Source organism: Barbus barbus (genome assembly GCF_936440315.1).
Source record: "Barbus barbus genome assembly, chromosome: 12".
NCBI lineage: Eukaryota > Metazoa > Chordata > Actinopteri > Cypriniformes > Cyprinidae > Barbus > Barbus barbus.
In genome coordinates, this window is record NC_136740.1 from 5,221,805 (window position 1) to 5,237,673 (window position 15,869).

The 15,869-nt window shown below is 36.4% G+C and overlaps 1 pseudogene across 1 annotated transcript in view; it reads left to right on the forward strand.

Annotated features, from left to right (window-relative positions):
• Positions 1-440: 440 nt before the first annotated feature.
• LOC306878052 (activating signal cointegrator 1 complex subunit 3-like) overlaps positions 441-15,869 on the forward strand; it is a 223,968-nt pseudogene continuing 208,539 nt past the window's right edge. Inside the window, exons 1-2 of the transcript in view lie at positions 441-510; positions 8,162-8,316. The product of the transcript in view is annotated as an activating signal cointegrator 1 complex subunit 3-like (transcript). The remainder of the gene's footprint in view (positions 511-8,161; positions 8,317-15,869) is intronic.

Below are 15,869 nucleotides of genomic sequence, written 5' to 3' on the forward strand. Positions count from 1 at the left end.
GGTGAAGTAGTTTTTAATGATTTTTTTTTTTTACATAATGAAGTGGTAATCAATTTGTTGTCACGATTAGATGAACAACACGCATTGAGATATTTCATAAGGATGTTACTATTAAAATATCATGTAAACATCAGCATCTTAACACAGTTCAGTAAGCAGTCTGTAGTGTCTGACAGTCTTATTCACACCTGCACAGGGACCCAGAATGGATTTGATACCTCAAAATATGAATTAAAGTGCAGTTTATTGTAAAGAATAATAGCACAAGAACACTTTTGAAGCAGGGCATTTCCACAAATAAGGGTTTAAGTGATAAACAGTATAAAATCCAGAATATGTTCACCTTTTTTTGTCATCTGTTGTGTTTTTGTGTCAGGTGTAATACACCCTAAATAAAATGAATGGATACGATCCATTAAAGACACATAAAGGACCTGACCATGTCTCCTCCTCGGCTCACTTACCGTCAGCAAACAGGATGATTTAACACAAGGCATTTATGATCTGAAGGTAACACAACGGAGCTTTGTTTAATGATAGTTATTTTGTCATATTTTAGTTTTATAAGTTGAGCTAATTTTTGCATTTTAGCTTTAATGGTTTGTTATAAAAGGAGTAGATGCAAGTATAAATGGACTGTTTTTACAACAGCTTTGAATGAATTTTCATTTTTGGGTGAACTATCCTTTAATACACACATACATAAATGTACTTATAATTTGTAAATTAATGTGAATAATAATATTTTTTTGCTGAATGTTTTGGATGAATGTACCCATAGAATATATGCATTCATTATTAAATCTTTAGTGTAGAGCAGTGCTAAAAATAATTTTGAATTGAGTTCATTTAATTGTCGGTCAAACCAGTTGTAGGTATGGCGGTATAATTTTGCGTGCTCTTATTTGAGATGTTATAAGTGCTGGGGGTCATAATAACAGAAACAGAAATGTGTCTCCGCTGACCACTTCAACCGATCTTAATACCGGGTGTAAACAGGAACCTTTTTAGGCCCTTAAACTTGCAGAAAATCCTTAAAAAACAATACTACCATGGCACTTACCAAAAACACCATAGCATCAAGATGGTGACTTTGCACTGGCATGTAATACATGTAGCTATTTAGGTGTTATCTGCACAAGCAATGTCTAAACAGTTTTCTTATCAATCACCTGTTGTCATGTCCAAGGCTTCGCACATAATCAGCAAAATTTAGGAAGTTTAATCAATGGATTAGCTGTGATATATGGATTAAAGGGGATTTAAGGCCATAGATGTATCTGCAAAGTGCTGTTTTATGCTGATAATATCAGCCTACAGATTTATATCGCTCTAATTAATAGCCAAAACAGCTTTTGTCTCTTTGTAATCTGATGTCCTCTGTCTGTACTTCATTTAATCGTGTTCTTCGACCTTGAGAGTGTGATTCATAGTGTATTAAATAAGCTTTGACTGCTCTGTTTCTCTTTAATCTCTCTCTCTCTTGACTTTGCGTTTATTGGGATTTTGTGGAAGCAGAAGGCCACACCTCCGCTCAGCGTAAATTCTTCTCCTCGTCTCTAAATTCAGATTTCTTTATCGCCGCTGCTTTTGGACAGAGAGTACAGGGTGCAGGTTTTTCCAAGCGCTCACTGATAATGCTGAGTTTGAGAGGGCACTGAAGTGCTGATGCAATGGCGTGGTGTTAATTTACTTACTGACCCGGTGACATGACCTATTGAGCCGGCATCACAAACTGAGGCGCTTATTCAAATAACCCTTTACTGTATGCTTCAGCTGTGTTTAGGGGAATGTGATGTATATCGTCCGCGATAACGATGTGCAATTTGACAATATCGAGTATTTTGCAAAAACAAAACAAAACACCTACGGCAGTGGTTGGCAACAGGTGGTGGCCTGCCAAAAGTGGCCCGCCAGAAATAATATCTGGCCCGCGCCCGTAGCCAGATTATTTTGATAGCGGCTGGTTCTGAAATAGATCTGTCTTGACAGCAACAGTTACTCACGATCAGAGTATGTGAGTGGAGCGGTGTGATTTTGAATGGATTTTCGAGGAGCAGATTTAGTCGGAGCGTCGTGGTTTTCACTCGCTCCATCACTGCTCCTTCACGAGTACAATTCATGCTAATGACCCATAATATGACTGCATATTTAGCAAGAATTCACGTTAAACATATTTAGCTAGTTAGATAGAAAAGGATCACTCAAATCAGAAAGAATGTGAAGGCTATGACTGCAGTGGACATGAGCGGGGAGTTATATTTCTCAAGGAATTTATTTGTTCCTTCTGATTATTTTCAGCTGACAGCTGATTTTAAACTCAAACTTGCTTAAACTTATAAAAAGTTATAATTCTGAGATATAAACTCGCTGTTCTGAGAACATATCAGTCTTTTTACCCCCTCAAAACTGGACTTTAACTCGCAATTCTGACTTTATATCTCACAAATCTGTGGCAAAAAAAAGTCTGAATTGTGAGAAGTCGCAATAACCTTTTTTAAAATATTTTATTCAATGGCGGAAACGGGCATAGAACTGTGATATTTCAAACATACTGAAATACTTAAAGAGGCGAGCGGTGTTTCTGATATCAGTGAGCGCAGAGTGATTATTAAATGCTTGGAGTGTGGAGGGGAAATTGTTGACGCTCCGCTCCGCTCACATACTCTGATCGGACACCCCCACACAAATGTGGCTTTTTGTTAATGACTGTCGCAGGATTTTACACAGAGTAACAGCTCACTATCGGTTACAAAACACAGGCAATTCTGGTTGCATTTTTCATAAAGCAATATCTTAAATTATCCTTTGACTATGTTCTGGCCTGCCATCTAGTGGTGAAATTTTTCTTTGGCCCGATGCAAACTTCCTTGCCAACCCCTGACCTATGGAGTGCAGCTTACATTAGCCTATGTGATGATGAAGGGGTTAAACAGTGCACGTGTGCATTTAGAGTGCGTTATTTCACTGCATGATTCAGTCTATTAAAATGCATTAAGAATGATCGCACAATTCAAGATATGGGGGCAGAAAATTTATATATGTTTCATGCCGTTTTTTCTTCAAAAATAAACATGATTACAAATGTGATATTGATTTTATACAACAGTTCAATAAACAATAAGTTAATGTTAAGAGACATATGTTTTAGACACCAGATTGCCTGTTTTGCCGACAAAAAAATAATTCCAAACAGCTACAGCACTGTTTTGCGTCTCTGAGCAACATGACAGTGCTTTGTTCCTGAATGAATCAACCGTTAAATTATTCGGTTCAGTGGCAATGACTCACTTATTAATATTGGCTTTCTGCCATCTACTGGTGGTTTTAATATCACATTTAAAGTCTATTTTCATTTTTAAAATAATTTCAAATATCAGTATTCAATGTTTTATGTTTAAAATGTCTAACTGGTTAAAGCACTCCATGTCCCTCTACACATCTAAATGCAACGTAAATACATCTAAATGCCACTTCAGATGCAACTTGTGCAAAGATTAATTTTGATTATACTGGTTTCATTTGTTTGGTAACAGTCTAAATGTGTATTAACTCAATTGGCTGATTAAATGTAACAATTTGACTCAAAATATGTACACGTTTAGAAACAAATTGCTTTATTAAAGGTAAAAATCAATTTAAACCTAAATGAAAAGATTAATTAATCACTGATGTGAACTGACCACACAGAATATGAAGAATATAAAAAAAAAAAAAACAGCTGTCCACGGTAGTCAGATATCAGAACAATAACACACTCTGCAAAATATTGTCTAATTATCGTTATCGAAAAAATCCCCAAAAATATCGAGATATTAGGGCTGAACAATTCTAACAAAAATCATAATTGTCGAGTATTCCCTTGAGACTGTAATTATTAATAACGATTATTTTGAACAGATTTATGCCATTTTTTGAAGCTGCATGCCATATTTTTTTTAATAAAATTTATATATTTAAAAAAAGGCTGAAAACACTCTTTTCTCGCTTTTCTTGACCCTCAAATGTCAACTATACATTGATTTGTTTTTTTTTCTTTAAACAAAAAATCATAATGTTATACTAAAACTAAAAGAAAAAAAGAAAATGAAAAAATAGTTTGCTAAAGCTATATATTTCATTTACAATTAAACAGACAAAATTTCAAATTACTGTAACATTTTACAGTACAATTTATATTATTAGGGCTCCAGACTAACATTGGAGAGCAGTGGCACCAGCACCTGATTTGCTAGCACTGAACATGTAATATTACATGTTTTGTCTCTTAGAAATGCACATTAGAACGGGAGCTTGAGTTCAGAGTAGCAGGAGCTTGAGTTGGGATGCAGATGTACATTTGACAATACCATTGTGAAAACTGTAACAGCCTCATCTTTTATACATAACCAAAAATACAGGACCTCATTACCATGGTAAAAAAGTAGCCTAACTATATGGTTTCTATGGTGTTTGCATTGAAAAACAGTAGCCTAAAGACATTCAGTCAATTACAAATCCAGATCAACTGATAGAATAATTACCAAAATAATGTAATTAGATTCCATTAACATATTTAGTATATTAAGAAAATAATAATACTCGATATGAATATCCTACTTTTCTGCCACCGTACCATTGTTACCGTTAGTGTTACTACAGTAAAACTATGGTAAATGTGGGTGATTTGTGGATTGAAACGTCTTCTAACTGGATCGTTGTTGCACTGTTTCTGCTGCTTTCTGCATCAGTGTTGATGAGAATAACAGCTCCGATTTATTTGGCTTTAAATTAGTTTAATTAAAGAGACGTGATTTGTTCTGGAGAACTCTGCTCTGAACTCGCGTGCTTCTTACTGTATTTCACAGCGTTGTTTAGCACGTGATCGCGACTGGTTACTGTAATAAACGCGTACGCTCTAAACTCGCGCTGCGCTGTTTTCTTTTGAGGCAAGTGGATAAAAGTTCAGTGTGGCGTGCAGTTCAAACGAGTACCGATATTTTGTTTCCGCTTTTAACACGTTTGGCGTTTAACATATCTATCATGCACAACAGAGTGACAACGACTATTAGATAAAATGTCTTTTATCCGGTGTGTTTGAGTTTGTTAAACCCCGCGCTGCAAACACCTCTTAAGCACACAGAATAATGCAAGTGGGCATTTTTAATTGTCTATTTATTTTTATAATCGCGGCTTTGAACGATTATGTAATCGTGGCATCCGTAATCGTAATCGCGATTAAAAATTTGATTAATTGTGCAGTCCTACTAGATATATAATTATTTTTCAATATCGCACACCCCTAGCTGTGTGCAGTGGAACTTGTTTCATTAATGTTTTTGGTTACACTTTATTTCGATAGTCCACTTTAGACATTCTACTAACTGTAAGTAACTTTGTAATTACATATCAACTACATGTCAACTAATTCTCATTAATTTGCAACTACATGTCTACTAACTCTCAGTAGGGTAGGTTTAGGGTTAGTAGAATAAGTTGACATACTTGTAAAGTTTCTGATAGTCAGTATGTTGTATGTTGTGGACCCATCAAAATAAAGCGTTTAATTGTAAAAAAGTCAGTTTTGTAAGTTGCTATGGCAGAAACAAGTTTCCGATACTCAGAATCGGTATCGGCTCCGATACTGGAATTTCTGCCGGATCGTGTATCGGTCAGACGAGACAGATCCAAATCCGATATTGTGCGTATACTATTGTGTTATTGTTAAGCCCCACGTAAAAGCACAAAAACATTAGAAAGCACCATAAAGGCAAAGTCCACGTGTTCTGAAGCCGTTCCATAGTTTAATGTGAGGTACAGATGAATATTTAAGTCGTTAAATTCAAGTTCACGTAAATTCTTCTCTCCGCTGCTTCTGTCTGTCATCCTCCGTTCAGCACTGTGTCACGTTCGGTTAAGACAGTCAAGACGATGAAACTCTCTCCAAGAGCGCTCAATAACTGAGAGTTAAAACTGTTAAATGAAAAGGATCAATAAACTATGCACAGATTTAATAAGCTTCGCACCAATATCTCGTTCCTTTGTGCTTTGAACTTCTCTATGCGGAGCTGCACGCTGCGACTCTGTGCTGCTTCAAGCGCATCATTCTGCGGGAAGCCATAAGCGCTTTGTGCAGCTCTCTATTGGAGCTTTTCCTATTATAATGCTTTTGCGCAATGAAAGATTGTTTATAGCGTTTCTTGTTCTGTCCTATCAAGGCTATTAATAATCTAATGTATAGCACAGTAATGGATGCAGCAACATTTATGATATATATGATAGATAGGACACCTCTATCAGATGTCGCTGCCTTCATTGTGCTATACATTTAAAAGAAATGTCTTTTAATTTTGTAGTTTATATTTATAAATAAATGCATTTACTTGTTTTCATTAATGTATTTTACAACAATACAAAGAGCAATGTGTAACATTTTACCAGATGTAGTCCTTCGCATATTCACTTTTATTTGTTCCCCACTAAATAATGTTATCACTAAATGTTTAGATTTTATAAAATTGTGCACTCATGATGTTTCTAGAATAACTAACTAACCTAATTTATAATAGTATTTTTGTCATAGATTATGAATGGGCCTGTTTACACCTGTCATTTCATGCGTTTTCGCTGACCGGATATCTATCTGATTTGTTAAAACGTTTCAATTTGCACATGGCCTCAAAAGTCTCAAAACAGATATAAATCCGATCTTCAATTCCTGCGCTATATTTAAATGTAACGAAGTTCACGTCAACGAAATCAAAAGATAAGCGCTGCATTTTATTAATTAGAGTATTGTGTTGATCGTCTGCATCTTACTTTCAGTTTCATTCTCGGCAGTTTGCGTGTCTGCTTGCTGAAGAGATACTCAGCTACTCGTCTGCGACGATACGTGTTGCAGTAGCGCAGTCATATCTGACTATAATGTCATATAGCCTATAACACAGTCTCACACGTTTATTTGAATTTTTTACATTTTGGGACAAGTAAAATTTACAACTAACAGTTCAAGTATATAACAATGTTTAAACGTTAAACCTGCGCTATAATAATAATGTGTGCTAGCCTATATCTAGTTTGTGTGGAGAGTGGAAGCTAAAGCGCGCTCTGCAGGACATGGAGGCACCAGCAACCTACGCCGTCATTTACCTTTATCAAAAAAATAAATAAGAGTAATACATCATTCGGACCTGTGAAGGGTCTGCTTGTATTTGTGTGCACTCACAATACCAACAAAAGGTAGTTCTTTTATAAAACAAAGAAAACAAACATGATGCGCTTTCTGCCGTTTTGAACAGGAGCGCTTCACAAAAAAGAAACGAAGCTGAGCGAATACATGCCTCACAGACATGATAAATATATCTATAGAAAGCTTTAAATTATCACTTAACGAAATATTTTTTTTTATTATAATCATAATCAATTAAGATGCATTTCTCTCTAAAAGCGTGTCTAATGAGGAGACGGCGAGTCAGGATCAGCAACTTCATCCTTGCGACACAGACTCTATTATTAAATAATTCAAATATCTCCTTACTATTTCAGACACATTCATGGTTATGTTTGCTGGGGTTTTTCAGCAAGCTTTAGCCTATTGCGTGCATTTGAATGCAGAACTATTCAGATGCGCTGAAGTCACTTGCGCACCTGCTGCTGCTGCGGGACACTAAACACCATCGAGCTGCTCTCAGTCGCGGCAGCACGGTCTCGTGTTGTTTCCACCAGCGCAGCAATTTTTTTCATTAATAATCGATAGATGTCTACAATATAAAAATATTGAGAAACCCAAAACAGGCCCGAGGCCCGGCCCACATCTGAACTATGACGTGGAAATTGGCCCGAAGCCCGGCCCTAGAGGCGTAAAAAAGTCGGGGCCCATCAGGCCCGGGCCGAAATGCAGGGCTCTAAAAAGGGTACATGAAAAAAGCCATGTGGGCACTTCTGTGAATATTGTACAAATGCATCTATTATTACATCAGTCTTGTTAAAACTTGCATACTTGTGAAATTAACCAATTGATGCAGCCTTTAGGAAACTTAATGTCAAAGTGATAAGCTGCCTCAGACATATATTATGAATATTCAATATATTGTCCCGAAGAGTATAGTATTTTTATAAACAGTATTAATTTAATTGTCCTTTCTGTTTAAATGTAAGTTTTGTTAATTGTATCTTTTTGCAGAGCAAACGCCTGAAACAACAGGAAATATTTGGCCGAGATGGTCTGACATGGCAGAAGATAGTTCAGTTCTTCACCCAACACCTGGAGAAGAAAGATCAGCCAGCAGCCACTCTTGAGTTGAAGAATATCCTCCAAGCAGCCAAACAGATCGGTAGGTAATTCTTTGGTGTGATTCAAAAACAATCCAATGGAATTTACTAGGGTTGTTTCGATTCCGACACTAGTATTGGAAATTCCACCGATACCACAAAAAATTCTGTAGCGCGTCAATTCTGCATGGTATGTAAACAATATTCTTTGCTGTATTTGTTGGAATTGCTTTGGAATTCTTCAGCTTTTAAGAACTGCTGGGTTCTCCAGTAGTAGGCGGAGATAATAGGGCCTTTCACACCGCAGGAACCTTTTCATAGAACCCGAACTAATTGTGGAACTACCCACTTTTTGGCGTGTTCGCACCGCGGGAACTAGAAACTAGGAGTCTAAAACAGTTCTAGGAACTATCCGTGACGTAAGTGTACGCTGATCGGCTAAACACGTATATCTATCTATACAGTGTTTCCCCTGCCATTATCTTAGGGGGGCGCCCCCCCCCCCCCCCCCCCCCAACAGCACCCCCCGCCCCCCTTGAAGGTCAAGTTAATTTAATTTAATTTTCTCTATAGTGCCAGATCACAACAGAAGTCATTTAAAGTTACCTTTCCTATACTATAGAACTGGTCTATACCTTGTTCTTTTATTAACCCAACTAACTAGTCTTAAGTTATTTGTCTTATTTACACGACGGCATGTTATTTCTGTCTCTACATTACATTCGCGCTCTCTGTATCGTACACAGTGGAGTTCCGCACCGATGCACGCACACACACACACACACACAAACGTATGCGCACACACAAGTGAGCCCACTCCCACTAGTATTTGTAAATATTAAGCCGCAAAACAACTATTTAAATTAGGGATGTCAACAATTAATCGATCACTTATCGCCAATTAATCGCTGAAAGCTATCAATGGTCGATTAAGCAGTTTCATTTTGGGGTGCGTGCGGTTCATGCGCAAAACACGCGCAAACGTCTGTGAGTGACGGTGAAGGGGCTGGATCTTACACGAAAATAATTTACTAATGTACAAACTACGCTTTTAATGTGATCCAAAGTACATTAAAACTGATACAATACAAAGATCTTTTGCTTTGACAGGGCTGCGCGCACGCGAGCAGGACAGATACTATAGGCTATTCATTCATACAACTTGTTAATTCGTTCCTACGACATATTAATTTTTAGCCACTGTCCAGGTTTCATGAATTTGTTCCCTAGAAAACCCATGAATTTAAATGCGGGAGCAATTTAAGTCATAGTAACGGATTCTTAATTCATGGCCACGAAATGTGAATCTAGAGGGTGAGACAGTGTGTATTTGGAAAAAGAAACAATAAATAATATTAAATTCGTGATCATCTGGCAAAACAGAACACTATGGCGCATACAGCTTGATTTAAATGTATGCACTCGAACGGCATGAATCCAAAAGCATGGTCGCGATGTTTTGTTATATGAATTGTTTTTATGCCAGAAAAAAAAACGCCTGTATAACCAGATACACACCCAGGTATCGGATCAGTACTCTGTATCGGCTGATACCCTGAGCCTAGGTATCGGAATCGGTATCAGGAAGGGAAAAAGGGTATCGGAACATCTCTAGAATTTACAGTATAGTGCACTTTACAAACGAATGGGCAAATGGGCACCAGTGCAGACAGCTTCACTGGTTGTAATAGAAGTTTCTTAGTTTTGATGTGACAAACCAAATGCTTCTGGTATAGATAGTGTAACTAGGGCTGGGCGATATGGCAAAAAAAAATTCAGAACGTTTGACCGATTCTCGATTTTTAACTAATCATCTTGAAAATGTAACTACAACATGTTTCAAGTAACATTTCCTTTATTTACCCTCTAGATACAGACAATTCTATTCTAGTGCACCACACACCACACATGAAGTTGTCATGATGTAAATGTTAAACAAATCACTTGTTAAATATCTAAGATGCATGAACTAGGCTACATCTACATCTTGTACAAACTTGTTTATACATATTATATGTTCAGAAATAATGCAAGAAAATTATAAAAAAACAAAAAAAACAAAAGTCAAGGTAATTTAAATTCAAAATGACTGATGGTATAAAACCAGTAGACTATTATTAACTATAAATGTTCTGTAAAATCAATGAGCAGCAACATTCAGCCTCTCACCATGATGCAAACAGAAGTAGTTCTTTACAGGTTTTTGTGGAAAAACATTAAATTAAAAAAATCGGCCCATCCCAGATTATATTGATTAGGACAATTCTTTAGTTTTTTTGTTCATTCAGTCATATTTACAGTATAATGTAAATCTGTTGTGTTTCACTGTTACCAGACTTAGCATTAATTTCTTATTATTTTATGAACGTGTGCATTTTTTTTTATTTTGTTGCGCTACTTACAGTTATATTAGAATAACGATTTCACAAATGAGAAAATGTTTAGAATAATTCAAGTTATTTCTGCTTTAAAATGTATCCTAGACATCAGACAAAATCATACATAAAGAAGATCTAATGAAGTAACACTTAAAATGCCATGTTATATTGAACACTTCGATCCTTCAATCACAGGTTTTGTTGGTTGTCATCCCGTCTTTTGGCTGCAGTTGACTTGAAGCCATTTTGATCTATTTCCCCTTCATTTAATTGACTTTTTTTATAACAGTCTTGAATAAACCCCTTGCTTCAGGTCAGATAATAATATCCAGATTAAAAGACATTTGAGAGTCATTGTGTTCACAGGCTGAACATTGATTTATGCATGCTGAAGACTTCATCAAAGGTTTTGTTACCCTTTCTGAGCCTATGGGCATCCACATTTCTTTGTTCATTCTCTTGTGCTGTGAAAAACAAACTGAGAACAAAAAATTAGTTTTGTTTTATAGTGGAGTTCATCTTATGAAATAATGTAGTATTGAGTATTAATAGTACACAAAAAACAATAGATATATCATTTATAAATAGAAATTAAAGTGTCTTTAGATGATTATTCCTCTATATAAAGCCCCCATGCAGCTTTTCCTATCAAAATTCAATTCAGTAATCTTTTACCTCATGTCTTGTGGTAAAGGTTAACAGCCAGCTGTCAAAATACATTTTTTACAGCAACTTTGCTGTGGTTCATTTTCTGCCTAATACCATGAAGAACTAATCAAATCCAGCACTGGTAGTAGAGTTACTGAACCACCTTAAGGTCAGGATCATTTTCCACATGTCATCAACTCACTTAGCGTCTAATGATTCATGATTATATAGCCACCCCTTACCTCAGTGGCATTCAGTTGTCCTGATGAATCTAATTCAATTTAATACAAGTCCCTTATCGCTCTGCTGTCGTTAAATAATCATGAATGAATCTTGAGTCTCTGTCGCTATGTTAAATCTTGCTGTTCTTCTGAATATCTGGGATGCGGAAGGAACTCTGGGCTGGAACTGGAGACTTGGCCTTTCCTGAACAAAGCCGATGTGTTGTCTGTCTTGTTCACTCTTGAGTGATGCAAACTCCAAGGGACTTGTAGGACCATTCCACATTCATGTTCTCTTTCTTTTTGAGCTCTCTGTTTTGTGAAGTGGACAGCGGACAGAATGGCATTCTAAATCCCCTTCCCACGTCACTGTGGAAAAGGTTCACTTCAGTATGATTGGATTTCTGTAGGAACAAATGTCTTTTGTCATCAGATAAGACAACAACATGCCCTGTGGAGAGGAGGGCTTTTTATTGGCCGCATGTTCCCTCTAATCAATGGAAACTCTGTTTTCTTCCGGAATCTCACTCCTAAGATTCAAGTGTGACTTGCCATAGAAATTCTTGAAAAACTACAGAACTTTGGCCTCTCCTCTCACCTTCTGTGGTTGAAAATGTAACTTGCGGAGTAGTTCTGTTACATCTTTGAGAAATCCTCTTAGTTATTGGTGGTCACCATATAACTGTCATGCTTCGCCAAGTCCTACTGGCAATGTGAAGAATTTCCAACAAAGCATATATCAGGAAAAAAATGTCATATCTTTCATATAACGATGTGGTTCAGATTTTATTTTGACGCAGGTTCTGTCGTTTTCCCTTTCTTATTTGCAGACTCAGTTCAAGATTTCTTTGTTTTGACAAATGCTGATTTCAATGGGATCTATGATGGCTGCTCTTAAATGCTAGCTAGCTGACCTAGTTCAAATTCTACACAACAAGACTATTTATTGTATCAATTAGTGCTGTGTATCACCAGCAAAGTCACGAAACGATACGTATCACGATACTGAGGCCACGATACGATACGTATCACGATACTGAGGCCACGATACGATACGGGACTGCACTAAATTTCACCTCAGAATAATGTAGTAAAACAGCTGTTTATTTAGCACTGCATACTTTAGGGCCATTGGTAACTATTGGCAGAGCAGGCAGCTGACCTCTGCATTATGAAGGGCCTCCATAACTGTACCACAGTACAATATACTGTAGATAATGGCATATGTTTCATGCTTACATTGGACACTCCCCACCAGGTAAAATATGTGACCCTCTCTGTGAAACCCCGGCTAAAGTCTCATAATCTAATTCTGAGATAAAGCGCGTCAAAGTTGTGATAGCCATAAAAATCATTTGTCATTTGTGTTTATTGCTGTAAATTATAGATTATATCAATGTGTTTGAGATACAGTTCTCTGATTTTCATTTATAACATGATAAATGCTGAAATGAATCATTTTATTGACACTACGTTTTATAGTTTTTTGCAAAAAATACTGGTTTGCTTTCTTAAATATTGATTTCAACCATCTCTGCATTTACTTTAGGTGCAGAAACACCTGCTGAGTCTCATATCATTCGATTCAGAAACTTATTTTCTATAATTAGAAACTGAAAATAGACCTTCACATCAATTCACAAGAGTGAAAATCAGCTCAGTGCCGGGAAAGTCAAGAAAACTGCGACTTTAGCCAGTTTCCGATTTCTGTGTGGATTTCTTTGTGCCATCACCAACATTTCAAAAACAGCCAATTTGTTTTGTTACTCAACATACTGGCAAGATAGTCAGCTTATTTTAAGGACGTTTTAAGGCTGATACATGTCTAAATAATTTGGTCTTTGGATGCTGATCATGACGCTGATGCTGCGGGTTGATGAATTTCTATCTGAAAGGAAGCGTGATGCTGTGAAATCTGCGTCGATCCCCAAAAAAAAAAAAAGTCTAGATGTTTTAAATATATTTTTAAAAAGGCCTATAATACATATTATTACTGTTTTATTGCACACAAAGAGTGCCCGTTTTTCTCCAAATATTACCATGATTACAAATGTGATATAGATTTTTTTTTTTACAACAGTTCAAGAAACAAGAAGTTAATATTAAGATACATATGTTTTAGACACCATATTGCCTGTAGTGCTCTATTTCGCCAACCAAAAATCATTCCAAACACAGCCACAACACTGTTTTGTGTCTCTGAGCAACATGACGGTGTTTCGTTACTGAATGAATCAACCGTTCAAACGATTCGGTTCAATCGTAATGACTCAATGACTTATTAACAGTCACTTGCTGCCACCTGCTGCCAGTTTTAATTTCACATTCAAAGTATCTTTTATTATTAGAATAATTTCAGATATCAGTATTCAACGTTTTATGTTTAATATATCAACACATTATTGATGCATTTGTAATTGCAGGTTAAATGTGTTCATGTCTTGCATTAAACAGTGTGTAAAGACATCTAAATGCCACTTCAGATGCAGCTTCTGTGTTGATTTCATTTGCTTTAACATCCCAAATCTCTTACTCAAGCTCTTGTGCTTCCCCCCCATTCGTATCAATGCTTTTGTTTTTGGACATGCGCATCATTATAAATAGACCTGTTTTACAAAACCTTAAGAATTTTCCCATAAATGTGTCATATATCACTGAAAATGGGAGAATCTCAGCTTTAATGTGGTATATGCCACATAGTCAGGATAATTATGGTTCAAATGTGTTGTAGTTTTAAATGTAAGCTTTACTTTACATTGGACTTACTCAAAAACATGATTTTCTGAGTCCGAAATTAAGCAAATCTTTGACATGGCCTAACTCAGTGAATATTAAAGATATCAATGTAATATTTTAACTGAATATTCTTTACATTATGTTGGATTATTTTATGTAGTGAATCACAATGAACAAAATGACTTTAGCTGGGTTTTCACAGAGAGGGTCACATATTCTGATTGCTTGCATCTTGTTCTTAAGACCATACATAATAATGTACTCGTCCTAAAAGATAGATACAAGGCCAGCTGATACTCTCTGTGACGATACATCGTCGCATCAGTGTATCGAACACAGCACTAGTATCAATAACTAAAGTCAAAAGTTCACAACACAATCTAGTAGGGGCAACACAGGGACCTCATGTATAAAACTTTCCATAGATTTCATCCTAAAGGTTTGCGTATGCAGAAAACTAGATTTTGCGTATGCATAAAAGTTTTCAGATTTATAAAACCATGAGAATGTCAGAACCTGTGCAAAATTCCTTTTATAAAACCTGGTCAGCGGAAGATGTGCGTAGATGCATCTCCACCCAGTCTCCTATACAACGCCTAGTTTTACTATGCATAACGTCATCGCATATCATTTCCATGCATATTCCCATCCACGTGACTTCATTTTTAACGCCATTAAAAGTACAAAACATAGGACAAATATGAGATATGGACTATAAATGCAATTTGTGGCGTAAATTACATTGCTAAAAATCATTCAGTATCCGTGTCTTTTTTAACGTGCAGCAGTGGTTGTATTGTTATTGGACCGATTCAAATCGGCCAATGGACCGTTCCACCACTGAATCCAGCAGTGTCTGCCATAATATCCACAAGTGCCCATTATTGATCATTGTTCTCACTAAAAATATATTCTCATATTATGAGTTCTGCAGTTTATTTTAAAGAGGAAAAATTGGGCGCTTAGCACTCTTTGCTGTCATTGTAGCGTGCTGCAGGGAAAGTGATCAAATATGGTGCATCCACTACAAATATAAATTCATATAATTTTGCTTAACTTATGGATAATGACTTATGTAATTTGAGGGCTTAACTTCATTAATGTGATGTGTACATCAAATGTAAAACAGACTTTGTTTACTTCATTATTTAGCCTACTTTAGTTAAAGACTGCATATGCATGGTCCAGAGCATCCGTACAGTTAGGTGGACACACCTTTTTCTGGGTTGTTGGTCTATGAGGTAAAAAAAACAAAAACAGAAATAATCCACAATAAGAGATCCGATAAGATCCACAATAAGAGACTCTCTGTTCCAGATACAACAATGTTCTCATTCTCCAGCCTATGAGGTAGAAGACTGTAATAGATACACAAAGTTGAACACACTAACAGTACACACTAACAGAAACGCCTGCAATGAGGTTATGCTCCTGCAAGCAAACCTTCACCTCAAGGTACTCTCAGGTTCCATAATGTTCAGGATATTTTGTACTGTCTATCAGCCTGATCTTCAAGGTACCTTCATCTGGTCATCTACACTGAGATCATTTAGCATTCTCCAAACAATTAATGTTAAAGGCTATTAAATCTGACTTGCTTCTTTCCTTAATGCATGACCCTTGAAAAATATTCTTG